Source organism: Chiloscyllium plagiosum, chromosome 13 (assembly GCF_004010195.1).
Source record: "Chiloscyllium plagiosum isolate BGI_BamShark_2017 chromosome 13, ASM401019v2, whole genome shotgun sequence".
NCBI classification, from domain to species: Eukaryota; Metazoa; Chordata; class Chondrichthyes; order Orectolobiformes; family Hemiscylliidae; genus Chiloscyllium; species Chiloscyllium plagiosum.
Window position 1 is genome coordinate 61,555,182 of NC_057722.1, and position 18,977 is coordinate 61,574,158.

General features: G+C 46.8%; 1 protein-coding gene across 3 annotated transcripts in view; it reads left to right on the plus strand.

Annotated features, from left to right (window-relative positions):
* fndc3ba (fibronectin type III domain containing 3Ba) overlaps positions 1 to 18,977 on the plus strand; it is a 326,426-nt gene that overhangs the window by 47,170 nt on the left and 260,279 nt on the right. Inside the window, exon 1 of one of the 3 annotated variants that reach the window (XM_043702597.1) lies at positions 9,492 to 9,736. The exons of the other annotated variants lie outside the window; for them this stretch is intronic. The gene's annotated coding sequence lies outside the window, so the exon portion shown is untranslated. Of the gene's footprint in view, positions 1 to 9,491; positions 9,737 to 18,977 lie in introns of those variants that run through there. 3 annotated transcript variants of the gene reach the window in all.

The window sequence follows — 18,977 nt, forward strand, 5'->3', positions numbered from 1 at the left end:
CAACCTCTCTTTATGGCTAATACACTCCAATCCAGGCAGCATCCTGACAAATCTCTTTTATACCCTCTCCAAAGCTCCACTTCCTTCTTATAGTGTAGTCACCAGAACTGCACACAATACTCCAAACATGGCCTCATTAAAGTTTCATTCAACTGCAACATGATTTGTCTCATACTTTATACTCAATGTTGCAATCAAAGAAGGTAAGCATGCTGTATGTCGTCTTTACCCCCTTATCCACCCATGTTGCCACTTTTAGGGAGCTATGGATTTGTACCCCAAGATCCCCCTCAATATCAGGGGTGATCAAGTTCCTGCCATTCATTGATAGTTGCGTTTGACCTCCCAGAATGCATCACCTTACACTTTTCTGCATTCAACTCCATCTGCCATTTATCTGCCCAACTGATCTAATTCCTGCTGTATTCTTTAACAACCTTGGTCATAATCCACAACTCCACCAATTTTCATGTTGTCCGCAAACTTACTAATCAGACCACTGACAGTTTCATCCAAATCATTTATGTATATTACAAACAGCAGAGGTCCCAGCACTCATCCTTGTGGAACACCACTGGTCACAGATGAGTCAGAAAAACAGCACTCCACAACTACCCTCTCTCCTCTATGACCAAGCCAATTTTGTGTCCAACTCATCAACTCACTGTGGAACCCATGTGACTTAATCTGCTGGACCAGCCTACCATGAGAGATATTATTGAAATTCTTTACTGAAGTCCATACAGACAACATCCACTGCCTTACAATCCTCAATCACCTTTGTCACTGCCTCAAAAATGCAACTAAATTTGTTAGACAACACCTTGCACACATAGGGGAGGCCATTGTCTACTGGTAGAATCACTGGACTATTAATCCAGAGACCAAGGTAATGTTCCCAGGTCGAATTCAAATCCCACCATGGCAGATAGTGGTATTTGAACTTAAGAAAAAAAATCAGGAATGGAGAGTCTAATGACCATGAATCGATTGCCAATTGTTGGGGGGAGAAAAAGGTCCTTCAGGGAATTTGAATTCAATAAAAAAATCAGAAATTAATATTCTGATAATGATCAGGAATCCATTGCCAATTGCCAGGAAAAATCCATCTGGTTCACTAATGTCCTTTAGGGAAGGAAACTGCCATCCTTACCTGGTCTGGCCTACAGCAATGCTCTCTGGGATTGGCAATAAATGCTCGCCTAACCAGTGATGCAATCATAATGTAAATGAATCTTTAAAACGCCTTGCTGACCAGCTGTAATAAGTTCATTCTTTTCCAAGAGCTAGTAATTCCCGTCCCTAAGAATCTTCTCCAATAATTTCCCGACCACTCACTGTACTAAGGCTCACTGGGCTATAATTCCCTGAATTATCCATATTGCCTTTCTTAAATAAAGGAACAACCAGCCACCAAGATACATGAACATCAACTAGCCACAAAAAGACATGACCCACTCTCACTAGTATCTTTACATCCAGATGAGGAAGGACATCACTTCAACTGGGACAACATGTCCATCCTAGGGCAAGCCAAACAGAGACCCGCATAAGAATTCCTTGAAGCAAGGCGTTCAACCGGAACTCTATCAACAAACACATCGATTTGGACCCTATTTACCACCCTCTGAGAAAAAGAACAGGAAATGACATCACCACATGAACTGTCATCACCACAGGAAATGACGTCACCAACCCAAGGAAACCTAAACACATAAGTAGAAAGTTGATCACTACCACAATTGCTTCACCAGAGGCTCACTGATGATGTTACCTAGTATAGTGATGAAACATCTGAAAATGAACTTTCCAGCTCAGTGAGCAAATTTACATACAATACAAAGGAACAACATAGACTATTCTTCAGTCTTCTGAGACCTTGTCTGTGGCTAAAGAGGAGACAAAGATCTCTGGTGAGGCACCAGCAATCTATTCAGTATCCTGGGATAGATCCATCAGACCTTGGGGACATAACTACCTTGATGTTTTTCATTGTACCTAACACCTCCTCCACCTCAATATTGACATGCCCTAGAATATGATCACTCGATCATGGTGGGTTGTCAAACCTCCAGTGTATTACACTGAAGTCTTGTCAATTTTTTTTACCTATTGAATACTGATTGAATTGACAGAATATGTTTACTCACAACGCTCCTGCCATTTTCACTGTATCATAGAATTGTAGGGCATGAAGATGTACAGATCACACTGTCGTTCTTAACTCAGGTCACGTGAAGCATGATGTAATGAAAAAGCACGCTGCTCTGTCTAAGTTAACAGATTAATATCAGCCCAGACACCTATGTGCCTGTGAAGGTTGTGTTGGCATATAAGAGTGAGTTGGAATAAATACACTTGGATTCTTCAATACTGCAATACCCATGTCTAGTTTCTTGCGTTACAGGAGATAGATGAGCATTGCCACATCAGGTAAAATACACTGCTGGAGGCAAAACCCCACCTCACCAGCTCTGAGGGAACTAAATATTGGACACCAAGACGGACTTGTCACTCACTTCCTCTGCAAATGGATAATTGACTTGACACAAACTCAGATTTCTCCCCCAAGAGCTGTGGCTGCCTAGTTATTGTGTATATTTGAGACTGAGATCAGGAAAGTTTGAACATAAACAGAGTGAAGGGATTTGAGATGAACTTGGGACAGTAAGACTGTTTGGCCATGTTCTTCTCCAGTAATGCAGCAGGCTTGTTTTGCAGTATAGCACTTAACGTTCTGAAAATGTGGTCAGTATTGGTAACACAGCAGTAAAGTGACAACAAGTGGACCATCTGTTGTTTTGTGATGTTAGTAGACAGGTAGATATTGGGGCGGCACGGTGGCACAGTGGTTAGCACTGCTGCCTCACAGCGCCAGAGACCCGGGTTCAATTCCTGACTCAGGCGACTGACTGTGTGGAGTTTGCACATTCTCCCCATGTCTGCGTGGGTTTTCTCCGGGTGCTCCGGTTTCCTCCCACAGTCCAAAAATGTGCACGTCAGGTGAATTGGCCGTGCTAAATTGCCCGTAGTGTTAGGTAAAGGGGTAAATGTACGGGTATGGGTGGGTTACGCTTCGGCGGGTGGATGTGGACCTGTTGGGCCGAAGGGCCTGTTTCCACACTGTAAGTAATCTAATATTATGTCATACACTGGGGAGGGTGCCCTGTCTCAGTGACCGTGAGATCCACCCAGGAGTGCAGGCAAATCCTCAGTGTAACATTTCATCCCCAAGATTGTATCCCTGAAAGTGCAGCACCCCCTCAGTGCTGCTCTGAAGTGTCAGCCTAGATTTTGAGGTCAAGTCTCTGAACTAAGAATTTGCTGACTCCGAGGGGAGAGTCTGCTCACTGGGTCACGGTTAAACCCTACTGAGTTAAAAATCACACAACACCAGGTTATAGTCCAACAGGTTTATTTGGAAGCATCGCTCCTTCAGGTGGTTGTGGAGTATAAGATTAGAAGACACAGAATTTATAGCACAAGTCTACAGTCTGATGTAACTGAAATTATATATTGAAAAAAACTGGATTATTTGCTGTCTCTGCGTGGAAAGGGGATTGAAACTGGGATCCCCATCATCTGAATGGCTCTCCATAACGTGACTGAATCAGTCAAGGAACCTCAGTCTTCAAATCAGCTTTCAGGGGAGAAAGCTGAGTGAAGCAGTGTTCTGGGAAAATGAAAGCAAGAAACAAAAGACTGGAAGATAGCTGGTAATGTGACTTGCAGGAAAGGGTTTTTCATTCGGAGTTATATGTGTGAGCAGGAGGGAATGGAGCCGCCTGTGCAACAGATGCAGGCATTGTGAGAAAGTTGACTTATCGTGGTTTCAGGTTTCTCCCAGTTAATACTGCCCCTGTTTATCTGGCTGCCTCTAATCTTGGTTCACATTCCAGCCTTTGCATTGACCAACCAGTTAATCCGTTAAACTATGGCTTGCCAGCTTGAAGTTTCAAAAACGCAAATATTAAAGGGACCTTGTCATATTGTTTCAGAGACAGAGTAAGTGACGCACACATACACACACACAGACACACACACACACACACACAGACACACAGATACAAACACGCATAAGCACATACACACAAACAGAGAGGTTGAGGCAAAACTACAGACAGAGTGAGACATTTACAGAGAATGAAGCAGACAGAGGCATGGAATCAGAGGGAGACAGAGATAAAGTCACACATTGATAGGGAGCGAGAGACAAGAACGGCAGATAAGAGGAGCAAGTGAGACAGAGGCAGACAGAGAGTGAGAGACAAAGACAGACACACACACACACATGCCGACACACACACACACACACAGACACATACACACACAAACACACAAATACACACACACAAGATACATACACACAAAGATACAGACACACACACAAAACGACACAGAGACACACATGCACAGACACACACACAAACATTCACGACTTCAAGATGTCCCAGACCATTTCACAGCCACTGTAGCCATTGTTGCAGCAGTCAATTTCCACACACCAAGAATCTACAACAAATTAAATTTCTCACTAGATCATTTGTTGTGGGCTCTTGCTGTGTGAAAATTATGTCTGCCCAAGAAGGAAAGACAGATTGATGACTCTCCTGTTACACAGCATCTCTGACAGGGCAGCACATCCTCAAATGGTGGGTGTGGTTCAAATTAAACGATGGCTTTGTCCTGGATGGTGTCAATCTTCTTGAGTGTTGTTGGGGCTGTACTCATCCAGGCAAGTGGGAAGTATTCCATTACACTCCTGACTTGGGCCTTGTAGATGGAGGGTTCCTAGCCTTTGGCTTGCTCTTGTGGTCACTGTATTTACATGGCTGATCCAGTTCAGTTTCTGGTCAAATGTAATCCCCCGGATATTGATAGTGAGAAATTCAGTGATGGTAATGTAATTGAATGTCAAGGGGCTGTGATTAGATTGTCACTTGTTGGAGATGGTCAACGCCTGGCATTTGCGTGGTGCAGATGAATGAGCCTTGCTTGGATGAGTGCAGCTCCAACAACACTCAGGACCCTTGACACCATCTGGGACAAAGCAGCCCGCTTGACTGGCACCACTTTCACAAGCATTCACTCCCTCAACGCTTATGCTCAGCAGTTGCAGTGTGTACTATTTGTGAAATACATTGCAGAAATTCTATCAATATCCTTAGACAGCACCTTCCAAATCCACAACCACTTCCTCCTAGAAGGACCAGGGCAGCAGTTACATGGGAACGCCACCAGCTGCAAGTTCCCCTCCAAGCCACTCACCATCCTGATATTGTCATTCCTTCAATCAAAATCCTGGTATTCCCTCCCTAAGGGCATTGTGGGTCAACCTACAACACATGGACTGCAGCGGTTCATGAAGATGATTCACCACCACCATCCCAAGGGCACCTAGGGACAGACAATAAATATCTTAGAGTCATAGAAACAGGCCTTTTGGCCCATCATGGTCTAGCTGATCAACCAACACCAAATTATTCTAATCCCAGCAGCAACACCCACATCCCACAGGAGAAGAAAATAAAATGTTCATTGCCACTTGCCAGCATACACCTGGATATTGTCCAGGCCATGTTGCATTTGGACATGTACTGCTTCAGTATCTGAGGAGTGCTGAATGGTAATGAACATTATGCGATCATCAGTGAACATCCCCACTTCTGACCTTATGATGGAGGGAAGATCAATGATGAAGCAGTTCAGGAATCCCATTGATTCCTGTTGCCTTTAATAGCTTCAGACGGGAAAGATTTGATCCTTTGAACTTGCTGTGCCACTCCAGAAGATCATGGCTGACCTTCAACATCAACTTCATTTTCCTGCCTTATCCCAAATACCCCGAGTTCCTGAGTGTCCAAACATCCATCAGCCTCAGTCTTGAGTGTATTTATTGACTCAGCATCCACTCCTTTCACGTGTAGATAACTCCAGCTGATTGCAGACCTGAGTGAAGAGGTTTCTCCTCACTTCAGTTGTAAACGACTGAACCCTTTTTCGGAGACTGTGCTCCTTAGTTCTATATTCATCTCATGCCAACCAGTTGAGCACAAGGTCAGGCCCTCCGGAAAACCTTCTACAGGCAAATACCTGGCAACACTTCACGCCCAGGTTCACATGACGATAACAGCGGGTAGCTAGATGCATGTGGGATCATCTTTGACTGAAGGGTTGAGTGGGGTAGTCAGAGATGTCAGGAATGAATTGGATGTGACACCAATAACCCATGAATTCTGTAGACAAGCTGAGGCGTCGGGGCCTATTGAAGCTCATATTTGATGAGCTGGTTTGTTGGGATTCCTGGTGCAGCCACTGTGTAATCCTTCAGGACACTTGTTTTGTCTGCGCTTGCTCTGAGTGAGATTCCAGGAGCTAGTTGAATGGGAGACTCGCATTCCTGCAGAATTCCTGCTGGTGACTGCCAGAGGCACCTGTCCTCCACCCTCCACTCAGGCAGGGAGTTACTCTCATACAGTCTCAGACCCAGCCTCAAGTGCACGTAAAGCAATCCCGACAGAGTTCATATCGACTTTAAACAGATGACCCTGTGGTGCCCCTCAGCCCTCTTAAATTCTCCTGTTAGCCATGTGTTCCTATGGTGTGTTCCCACCATGTCTCAGGCAAAGCGAGAACCCCCTTTGCAAGAACTTTGATTTATACAACATCACGATATGTTTTGCACCCAATGACACACTTTTTGAATTGTAGTCGTTGAAATTTAGGAAACCTAGTAGCCAATTTGTACTCTGCAAGATCCCAGAAACAACATGATAAACAAGGGGCGGCACGGTGGCACAGTGGTTAGCACTGCTGCCTCACAGCGCCGGAGACCCGGGTTCAATTCCCGCCTCAGGCAACTGACTGTGTGGAGTTTGCACATTCTCCCCATGTCTGTGAGGGTTTCCTCCGGGTGCTCCGGTTTCCTCCCATAGTCCAAAGATATGCAGATCAGGTGAATTGGCCATGCTAAATTCCCTGTAGTGTTGGGTAAATGTAGGGGAATGGGTGGGTTGCGCTTTGGCGGGTTGGTGTGGACTTGTTGGGCCGAAGGGCCTGTTTCCACACTGTAATGTAATCTAATCTAATCTAACGAGCTATTTTTTTTTCAGTTGCAAGTCGGGTATGGTTCCTATTTCACTTCAAAATACTGCCATGGGATCTTTGACATCAACTTTACAGGACAGGCAACAGCTTGATTTAGCAAATAAATGAGGAGAAACTGTCTCCTGAATGGGAGGATAGGTAACCAGAGACACAGAGATTTGTGATAGTTGGCAAAAGCACCAAAGAGGGAGATGAGTTTGTTTTGTTTTGCATTGAGTTGTGATTTAGCATGCCCCTATGGAAGCAGATTCCAAAGATGTGCAGGTCAGGTGAATTGGGCATGTCTAAATTGCCCATTGTGCTTAGGAATGTGTAGGCTAAGTGCATTAGTCAGGGGTAAATATAGGGTAAGGGAATAGGTCGGGGTGGGTTACTCTTCAGAGGGTCAATGTGGACTTGTCAGGCTGAAAGGCCTGTTTCCACACTGTAGGGATTCTAATCACTGTGGGTCTAGGTTCATATGTAGCCCAGGGAGTGATGGCAGTTTCCTTCCCTAAAGGACATTTGTGAACCAGATAGGTTGATCCCCCCCCAACAATTGGGGATGATTCATGGTCATCATTAGACTTTTAATTCCAGAAAGTTATTGAATTCAAATTACACTATCTGCCATGGCAGGATTTGAACTTAGAGCCTTCTGATTAACGATCCAGTGATAATCCCACTAGGCCATCACCTCCCCTGCTCTATATCAGTTTCTATAGGTTCCTGCATTAACATTATGGAGTTGTGAGGAAATGGATTTTTTTAACATACCCATTTCCATTTGTTGAATTAGGCAGCAAAAAGACTTCCAGAGATTTCCAAACATCTGACTGTAAATCTGTAGTTTAGTACTAACACTGGTTTCCACTTTTCCCTTCTGGATCTATTCCTCTTCCATAAGCTGAACCCTCTGGCCCAATTGTGGAAGAACCCAGCTTTTGTTTTTATTTCTGAAATGTTCCACCAAAGAGCTGCAGGGAGAGGCTGAACAGGCTGGGGCTGTTTTCCCTGGAGACTCGGAGGCTGAGGGGTGACCTTATAGAGGTTTACAACATTATGAGGGGCATGGATAGGATAAATAGACAAAGTCTTTTCCCTGGGATCAGGGAGTCCAGAACTAGAGGGCATAAGTTTAGGGTGAGAGGGGAAAGATATAAATGAGGCCTAAGGGGCAACTTTTTCACGCAGAGGGTGGTACGTGTATGGAATGAGCTGCCAGAGGATGTGGTGGAGGCTGGTACAATTGCAACATTTAAGAGGCATTTGGGTGGGTATATGAATAGGAAGGGTTTGGAGGGCTATGGGCCGGGTGCTAGCAGGTGGGACTAGATTGGGTTGGGATATCTGGTCGGCATGGTTGGGTTGGACCGAAGGGTCTGTTTCCATGCTGTGCATCTCTATGACTCTAAGTCAAGAAGTCGCCCAAATAACGAAATTATAACCACTGCCCACCAGGGGCAGTAAGATCCCAGATCTTGATATTTTGTGATCAATCTGTTCAGAGGTGCTGGTTATATACCAGTGGAGCAGGTGGCACTTGAATTTGGGCCTCCTAGCTCAGAGGTGGGGACACTACCACTGCACCACAAAAGTCCTCAGAACCCAGCCACTACCACCACACCACAAGAGCTCAAGATTCCAGCTCCTTTTTCATTTGTATTTGCATATCCAGAAGAGTATGGCTCAGTGGCTCACACTCCTGCCTCACAGCACCCAGGGACCCAGGTTCAATTCCCACCTCGGGTGACTGTCTGCATGGAGTTTGCACGTTCTCCCTGTGTCTGTGTGGGTTTCCTCTGGGTGCTCAGGTTTCCTTCCACAATCCAAAGATGTGAAGGTCAGGTGAATTGACTATGCTAAATTGCCCATAGTGTTAGGTGCAATAGTCAGGGGGAATGGGTCTGGGTGGATTACTCTTTGGAGGGTTGGTATGGATTTGTTGGGCCAAAGGGCCTGTTTCAATACTGTAGGGAATCTAATCTTAACATTCAGAACTAAATGACTTTCCCATCACCAAATCACCGTGATTTAAAAAATTGATTTTATTAACTATTAACCATCACCCTTGCAGCCAATTAGACGTTTACATACAAAGCCCATCATGGGTAATGCAGGCCGTCAAAAGTGAGAGGAGTGTGCTACTGGGATAGGGTCAGTGGGAAGGGACAAATCCCAGCTCTTTTTACTTTATTTTTATTTTCGTTTTGCTATATCTGGCTATATCACTCAGAACCGAGCGACTTTCCCACCACCTAATCACCGTGACATTTTTGCTTGTTCTTTTGATCGGCATTAACCGACACCAGCAATAGCCCGTGCAAGATCGCAGCTCTTAAATACAATCCCCACAAGCATCTCCTGTAACATTCATTCACTGTTTTTGCTGTTGCTTGGGTGACAGCAGCTTTGGAAAGCAGAAGCGAAAGCACCAACATGCCGATCAGCATGCGCAGAACCTCTGAATGGTTGCACAGACACGTAGCTTACAGGGACCGTGCTCAATCAGCACAGGTTTCCCATTAAAGGCACCTGCATTTCTAACACTGACGTGTGAGAGAAGTTCTTTCTGACCCATTATAACTGTGTTTTCCCTCCCCACAAACCAACTCTCTCTCTGTGCTGCTTTGAGAGCCAACAAGATTCAGTGAGTGTTGTGTATCTATCTCTCCCTTGTTTCATTCTTATCTATCTGTATTAAGTCATTAGACATACAAATTTGATTTTCAGAATTTACTCATTTCCTTTATAATGAGTTGGGATTGGAGCTCGAAATTTGTCATACACACAAATGGGCAGGCTTCCAAACATTACAGAATTAAACAGAGAAGCTGTTTTTAGAAGCAAAGAACTTTGACCAATATCAAATCCTTTTGCTTCGTGACTGCACAGGGACATGTCTGTATCCCGAACAGGAAGCAGCACTGGAGCCCAGTGATCCTGCAATATCGATAGGCTCCTCCTAACTCTGAACTCGGAAGTAGAGCCGAGCGCCTGTGATTTAATTCAAAATCCTGTGTTGTGAAAGAGGCCATTAAGCCCATCGTGCCTGTGCCAGATCTTGGAAAGAGGTCTGCATTTACTTCTCCAATTCTATTCCCATAGCCTTTGTATTTTTAACTCCCCTTCAAGTATTTCTCAACCTCTATTTTGAAAGTTGTTCTTGAAATTGCTTCCCCCACCCTCTCAGACAGAATGACACAACTAATTAGCTTCAGTTTGTCCTCTGGTATCCTCTTGCCCATGGAAACGATTCTCTTTATTTTTGTTATCAGAACTGTTCAACTATGTATTCATTCATGCATTTACCTAGAAGGTAGAGCATGGTAAACAGGCCATTTGACCCACCTTAACCAGTCCATGCTGATGCTTAGCTCAAGCCTTCTCATCATGAGATCATACATCCTTTCACCCTCATAGGTTTTATAGAACCTGCTACAGTGTGGGCCATTCGGCCCATCCAGTCCACACTGATCCACTGCAGAGCATCCCAGCCAGACCCGCTCCCTTACCCTATAACCCTACATTTCCCATGGCTAATCCACGAAGTCTACTTATCACTAGACATTGTGGGCAATTGAGCATGGCCAATCTACCTAAACTGCACATCTGTCGACTGTGGGACGACACTGGACACCCAATGGAAACATATGTAAGGAGAATGCGCAAACTCCACACAGACAGTCACCTGAGGGTGGAATCGAACCCAGGTCCCTGGTAATATGAGGCTGCTGGTTTAGTCAACTTCTCCCTGAAGTACATCTGTACTGTTCATCTCAACAACTGCACGAGATGGTGAGTTTACCATTTTCACCATTCTCTCGGTGAAGAAGTTTCTGTTGAATTCCCTACTGGATTTATTTGTGAGTGCCTTATATTTATGATCACTAGTTTTAGCCTCCAAAGAAATGGAAGCATCCTCTCCACATCCAACTTATCAACTTTTCAGAATCGTTCAGACCTCTATCAGGTCACCTCTCAATCTTCCATTTGCTCAAGAACTGAATGCCATTACATTCCGCCTTTCCTGATGGTTATCACCTCCCATTTCAGCTATCATTCTCACAGTTTTCAAAAGTATCTTTCATAGCACCTTTTTATGTTTTGTAATATGGAGACCAGAACTGTACACAATACTTCAACATAAAGGACAGAAAAAAAACTGTTTCAGCGGATGTTGGAAATCAGAAACAAGAACAGAAATTGCTGGAAAATCTCAGCAGGTCTGTGGAGAGAAATCAGAGTTAATGTTTCAGGTCCAGTGATCCTTCTTCAGAAATTCAGTTCATGTTAAATCTAAATTCTTTCCACAAACCTTCTGAGATTTTCCAGCAATTTCTGTTTTTGTTTCTGATCTCAAAATAAGGCCATTATAAGTTTAATGTAACACCTTTGTTTTTCAAAACTATTGAATAAATTCCAATCTCCTTTTAACCCTCTCAGCTTCACACAGAACATTTCTGTTCCTTCTCTGTATACTATTTGAACTTTTGACTCTAAATGTTAAACAGTTGACAAGTGACCTTATTGAAGCGTATGAGATTCTCAGGGGGCTTGACAGGGTAAATGGGGAGAGGTTATTTCCTCTGTTGGGAGAGTCCAGGACCAGAGGGCATAATCTCAGAATAAGGGGTCACCCAGTTATGACAAAGATGAAGAGGAATTTCTTCTCCCAGAGGATACAGAATCTGTGGATTCTTGATTGCAGAGGGATGTCGGCTGTGTCATTAGGAATATTCTAGGCTGAAATAGATAAAGGAAAACGGAAAGGAAATCAAAGGTTATAAGGAAAAGGCAGGAAATGGAGTTAAGGATTGTCAGGACAGCCACTGAATGAAGGGAGATAAAATACTGCGGATGCTGGAATCCAAGGTAGACAAGCAGGAGGCTGGAAGAACACAGCAAGCCAGGCAGCATCAGGGGGTGGAGAAGTTAACGTTTCGGGGAGCAGACTCGATGGGCTGAATGGCCTACTATTTGTTCTATGTCTTATGTTGAGGGAGGTGAAGCACCGACTCAAATATTTTGTGTTCCTCCTCCTTCACTCCATGATTCCGTCCGACCCAAACACATCTGATTTATTCGGTACAAAAGTCCTACTGGACTCAAACTATTAACTCGCTTTCTCTCTCCACAAATGTTGCCAGACCTTCTGAATTTCAGTTTTTACATCAGCTTTAGAGTATCTGCATATTCTCCTTTTTACATCTCATTTTAGCAGAATCGGGAGAACGGGTAAATCCAAGGAAAGGTCACTGATCTTCACAGGAGCTTCAAAAGGCTGTTCCGCCACAGGGGCATCACAGGCAAGCCTGATTCACACTTACCACAGGGAGAGTGGGGCACTTAATCAGGCGCAGTTCTGGTAGCTGGGATAGCAGAGGACAAATGTAGCTTGAACACATTAGCAAATGAGGAGGAGGCCATTCAGGCCTGTAACACTATCCATTTTCTTCTGTAAACAAAACACTTCTAACCAACAAACATTTATTGATCTCATTCTTGAAAGCTTTGATTGCTACCAGCATCCATAAATATGAGCTGGAGGGTGGGTGGGGGAGGACAGTGACTGATTTCCATTCCCCTTTTCATGACAGATGTTTCCTGATATCACACCAAGGGCAATCTCACTCAGATTTGAAGGTTTGGCCACCCTGTAACTCCACCCAGAGCAAATAGCTTCTCTTTATCCATCAACTTCTTACACCCTCTGAAGCACTTTGATTTTAATCTATACACAAGGAGAATCAGCCTTGAACAGGCAACCCTATTCTGGTTACTTAACCCTTTTAGTTACAGGCACATTCTGGTGAATCTGTGCTGCCTTTTATTAACTCCAGGCTTGACTATCAGAATACTCTACTGCCTGGTCCTCGTGTTCAACATCCCTCCACAACAAGAATTGATCTTTCGCTCTGCTTCTCTGGTTCACCGTGCACCAAGTCCCGTTCACCCAACTCCCATTGGGCTGCAGTCACTAGAACCCTCCTGCAGTCACTATAACCCCCTGCAGACACTATAACCCCCTGCAGACTCTATAACCCTCCTGCAGACACTATAACCCCCTACAGACTCTATAACCCTCCTGCAGTCACTATAACCCCCTGCAGTCACTATAACCCCCTGCAGTCTCGATAACCACCTGCAGCCTCTATAAACCTCCAGCTTCTATCACCCTCCTGCAGCCTCTATAGCCTCCTACAGTCACTATAATCCTCCTGCATTCTCCATAGCTCTCCTGCAGCTTCTATCATCCTCCTGCAGCCTCTATAACCCCACTACAGCCACTATGACCTCCCCCCCTGCAGCCTTTAACACCCAATGCAACTTCTATCACTGCCTGCAGCCGCTGTAACTGTCCTGCAGCCTCTATAACCCTCCTGCAGTCACTATAACTCCCTGCAGCCTCTATAACCCGCTGCAGCCGCTATAACCCTTCGGCAGTCACTACAACCCTCTGCAGCCTTGATAACACTCTGCAGTCACTATGACCCTCCTGCAGCCTCTATTACCCTCCTGCAGCATCTATTACCCTCCTGCAGTCTCCATAACCCTCCTGCAGCCACTATAACCCTCCGGCAGTCACTATAACCCTCCGGCAGTCACTATAACCCCCTACAGCCACTATAACACCCTGCAGTCTCTATACCACCCCCTGCAGCATCTATAACCCAGTTGCAGTCTCTATAACCTTCCTGCAGCCTCTGTGACCCGCCTGCTGCCTCTATAACCCTCCTGCAACCTCTGTAACCGTCCTGCAGTCACTATAACCCCCTACAGCCACTATAAGTCTCCTGCAGCCACTATAACCTCGTGCAACCTCTATAACCCTCCTGCAACCTCTGTAACCATCCTGCAGTCACTATAACCCCCAACAGACACTATAACCCACTGCAGCCTTGACCACCCACTGCAGTCTCTATAACCCTCCTACAGCTTCTATAACCGTCCTGCAGCCTTGATAACTCTCCTGCAGTCTCTATAACCCTCCTGCAGCCTCTATAGCCCTCCTGCAGCCTCTATAACTCTCCTGCAGGCACTATATCCCCCTGCAGCCACTATAACCCTCATGCAGCCGCTATAACACTCGTGCAGCCTCTATAACCTTCCTGCAGCCACTATAACCCTCCTGCAGCCACTATAACCTTCCTGCAGCCACTATAACCCTCCTGCAGCCACTATAACCCTCCTGCAGCCACTATAATCCCCTGCAGCCTCAATAAATCTCCTGCAGCCTCTATAAACCCCTGCAGTCACTATAATCCTCCTGCAGCATCTATAACCCTCCTGCACTCACTATAACTGTCCTGCAGTCTCTATCACCCTCCTGCAGCCTCTATAGCCCCCCTGCAGTCTCTATAAGCCTCCTGCAGTCACTATAACTCTCCTGCAGTCACTATAACCCACCTGCAGCCTCGATAACCCTCTGCAGTCACTATAACCCCCTGCAGACTCTATAACCCTCCTGCACCCTCTATAACCCTCCTGCAGTCACTATAACCCTTTGCCGCCTCTATAACCCTCCTGCTGTCACTATAACCCTCCTGCAGCCTTGATAACCCTCCTGCAGTCAATATAACCCCTCCGCACCCTCTGTAACCCTCCTGCAGCTTCCATAATCCTCCTGCAGCCTCTATAAGCCTCCTGTAGTCTCTATAACCCTCCTGCAACCTCCATAACACTCCTGCAGTCACTATAACCCCCTGCAGCCTCCATAACCCTCCTGCAGCCTCTATAACTCTCCAGCAGCCTCTATAACCCTCCTGCTGCTGCTATAACACTCCTGCAGCCTCTATAACCCCCACTGCAGTCACTATTACCCTCTTTTTACATTCTATAACCCCCCTTGCAGTCACTATAACTGTCTGCGGACTCTTTAGCCCTCCTGCACCCTCTATAACCCTCCTGCAGTCACTATAAGACCCCCCGCACCCTCTGTAACCCACCTGCAGCCTCTCTAACCCTCCTGCTGCCTCGATAACCCTCCTGCAGTCAATATAACCCCTCCGCACCCTCTGTAACCCTTCTGCATCTATAACCCTCCTGCAGCCACTATAATCCCCTGCAGCCTTTATAACACTCCTGCAGTCACTAAAACCCCCTGCAGCTCGATAAATCTCCTGCAGCCTCTATAACCCCCTGCAGCCTCGACCACCCCCTGCAGTCTCTATAACCCCCCTATAGCTTCTATAACCGTCCTGCAGGCACTATAACCTTCCTGCAGCCTCTATAGCCTTCCTGCAGCCACTATAACCTTCCTGCAGCTTCTATAACCCTCCTGCAGTAACAATAACCCTCCTGCAGCCACTATAATCCCCTGCAGCCTTTATAACACTCCTGCAGTCACTAAAACCCCCTGCAGCTCGATAAATCTCCTGCAGCCTCTATAACCCCCTGCAGTCACTATAATCCTCCTGCAGCATCTATAACCCTCCTGCAGTCTCTATCACCCTCCTGCAGTCTCTATCACCCTCCTGCAGCCTCTATAACCCCCCTGCAGTCTCTATAAACCCCCTGCAGCCTCTATAACCCTCCTGCAGTCACTATAACTCTCCTGCAGTCACTATAACCCCCTTCACACTCTATAATCCCGCTCTGCAGTCACTATAACCCTTTGTAGCCTCCATAACACTCCAGCAGTCACTATAACCCCCGCAGCCTCTATAACACACCTGCAGTCTCTATAACCCTCCTGCAGCCTCTATAACCCTCCAGCACCCTCTATAACCCTCCAGCACCCTCTATAACCCTCCTGCAGCCGCTATAACACTCCTGCAGCCTCTATAACCCCCACTGCAGTCACTATAACGCTCTTTTCACCCTCTATAATTCCCCCTGCAGTTACTATAACTGCCTGCAGACTCTATAACCCTCCTGCAACCTCTATAACACTCCTGCAGTCACTATAAGCCTCCCCCTGCACCCTCTGTAAACCTATTGCAGCCTCTCTAACCCTCCTGCAGCCTCGATAACCCTCCTGCAGTCAATATAACCCCTCCGCACCCTCTGTAACCCTCCTGCAGCGGCTATAACCCTCCTGCAGCCTCTATAACACTCCTGCAGCCTCTATATCCCCTGCAGTCACTATAACCCCCTGCAAACTCTATAACCCTCCTGCAGTCACTATAACCCTTTGCAGCCTCTATAACCCTCCTGCTGTCACTATAACTCTCCTGCAGCCTCGATAACCCTCCTGCAGTCAATATAACCCCCCCGCACCCTCTGTAACCCTCCTGCAGCCTCCATAACCCTCCTGCAGCCTCTATAAGCCTCCTCCAGTCTCTATAACCCTCCTGCAGCCTCTATAACCCTCCAGCACCCTCTATAACCCTCCAGCACCCTCTATAACCCTCCTGCAGCCGCTATAACACTCCTGCAGCCTTTATAAGCCCCACTGCAGTCACTATAACCCTCTTTTCACCCTCTATAATTCCCCCTGCAGTTACTATAACTGCCTGCAGACTCTATAACCCTCCTGCAACCTCTATAACCCTCCTGCAGTCACTATAAGCCCCCCCCCGCACCCTCTGTAAACCTACTGCAGCCTCTCTAACCCTCCTGCAGCCTCGATAACCCTCCTGCAGTCAATATAACCCCTCCGCACCCTCTGTCACCCTCCTGCAGCGGCTATAACCCTCCTGCAGCCTCTATAACACTCCTGCTGTCACTATATCCCCTGCAGTCACTATAACCCCCTGCAAACTCTATAACCCTCCTGCTGTCACTATAACCCTCCTGCAGCCTCGATAACCCTCCTGCAGTCAATATAACCCTTCCGCACCCTCTGTAACCCTTCTGCAGCCTCCATAACCCTCCTGCAGCCTCTATAAGCCTCCTCCAGTCTCTATAACCCTCCTGCAGCCTCCATAACAGTCCTGCAGTCACTATAACCCCCTGCAGCCTCTATAACCCGCCTGCAGCCTCTATAACCCTCCAGCACCCTCTATAACTCTCCTGCAGCCGCCTATAACACTCCTGCAGCCTCTATAACCTCCACTGCAGTCACTATAACCCTCTTTTCACACTCTATAACCCCCCCTGCAGTCACTATAACTGCCTGCAGACTCTATAACCCTCCTGCACCCTCTATAACCCTCCTGCAGGCACTATAAGCACCCCCCCGCACCCTCTGTAAACCTCCTGCAGCCTCTATAACACTCCTGCAGTCACAAAAACCCCCTGCACCCTCTGTAACACCCCTGCAGCTTCTATAACACTCCTGCACCCTCTATAACCCTCCTGCAGCCGCTATAACACTCCTGCAGCCGCTATAACACTCCTGCAGCCGCTATAACTGCCTGCAGTCACTATAACCCTTTGCACCCTCTGTAACACCTCTGCAGCCTCTATAACCCTCCAGCACCCTCTATAACCCTCCTGCAGCCTCTATAACCCACCTGCTGTCACTATAACCCCTGCAGCATCTATTACCCTCCTGCACCCTCTATAATCCTCCTACAGTCTCCATAACCCCTTGCGGACTCTATAACCCTCCTGCAGCCTCTATAACCCCCTGCAGCCTCCATCACCCCCTGCAGCCTCTATCACCCCCTGCAGCCTCTATCACCCCCTGCAGCCTCTATCACCCTCTTACAGCCTCTATGACCCTCCTGCCGCCTCTATACCCCTCCTACCGCCTCTATAACCTGCCTGCAGCCTCTATAATCCTTCTGTAGACACTATAACCCCCACAGCCTCTATAACCCTCTTGCTGTCACTGTAACCCTCCTGCAGCCTCGATAACCCTCCTGCAGTCAGTATAACCCCTCCGCACCCTCGGTAACACTCCTGCAGTCACTATAACTCTCCTGCAGCCTCTATCATCCTCCTGCAGTCACTATAACCCCCTGCAGCCACTATAAACCTCCTGCACCCTCGATAACCCTCCTGCAGCCGCTATAACACTCCTGCAGTCACTATAACCTTCCTGCAGCCTCTATAACCTTCCTGCAGCCACTATAACCTTCCGGCAGCTACTATAACCTTCCTGCAGCCTCTATAGCCCTCCTGCAGTCACAATAACCCTCCTGCAACCACTATAATCCCCTGCAGCCTCTATAACACTCTTCCAGTCACTAAAACCCCCTGCAGCATCTATAAATCTCCTGCAGCCTCTACAATGCCCTGCAGTCACTATAATCCTCCTGCAGCATCTATAACCCTCCTGCAGTCTCTATAACTCTCCTGCAGTCACTATAACCCACCTGCAGCCTCTATAACTCTCCTGCAGTCACTGTAACCCACCTGCAGCCTCTATAACTCCCTGCTGTCACTATAACCCTTTGCAGCCTCTATAACCCTCCTGCAGCCACTGTAACACCCTGCAGCCTCCATAACCCTCCTGCAGCCTCTATAACACTCCTGCAGTCACTATAACCTTCCTGCAGCCACTATAAACCTCCTGCACCCTCTATAACCCTCCTGCAGTCACTATAACTCTCCTGCAGCCTCTATAATCCTCCTGCAACCACTGTAACCCTCCTGCAGCCTCTATAACCCTCCTGCAGCCTCTATAACACTCCTGCAGTCACTATAACCCTCCTGCAGCCTCTATAATCCCCTGCAGGCACTATAACCTCCCTGCTGTCACTATAACCCTCCAGCAGCCACTATAACCCTCCTGCAGCACATATAACACTCCTGCAGCACATATAACACTCCTGCTGTCACTATAACCCCTGCAGACTCTATAGCCTTCCTGCACCCTTTATAGTCTTTCTGCAGTTTCTATAACACCTTGCAATCCTCCCACTTTCTCCAAACAAAAGGAGTAGCCATGGGCACCCGCATGGGCCCCAGCTATGCCTGCCTCTTCGTAGGGTATGTGGAACAATCCATCTTCCGCAACTACACTGGCCCCACCCCCCATCTTTTCCTTCACTACATTG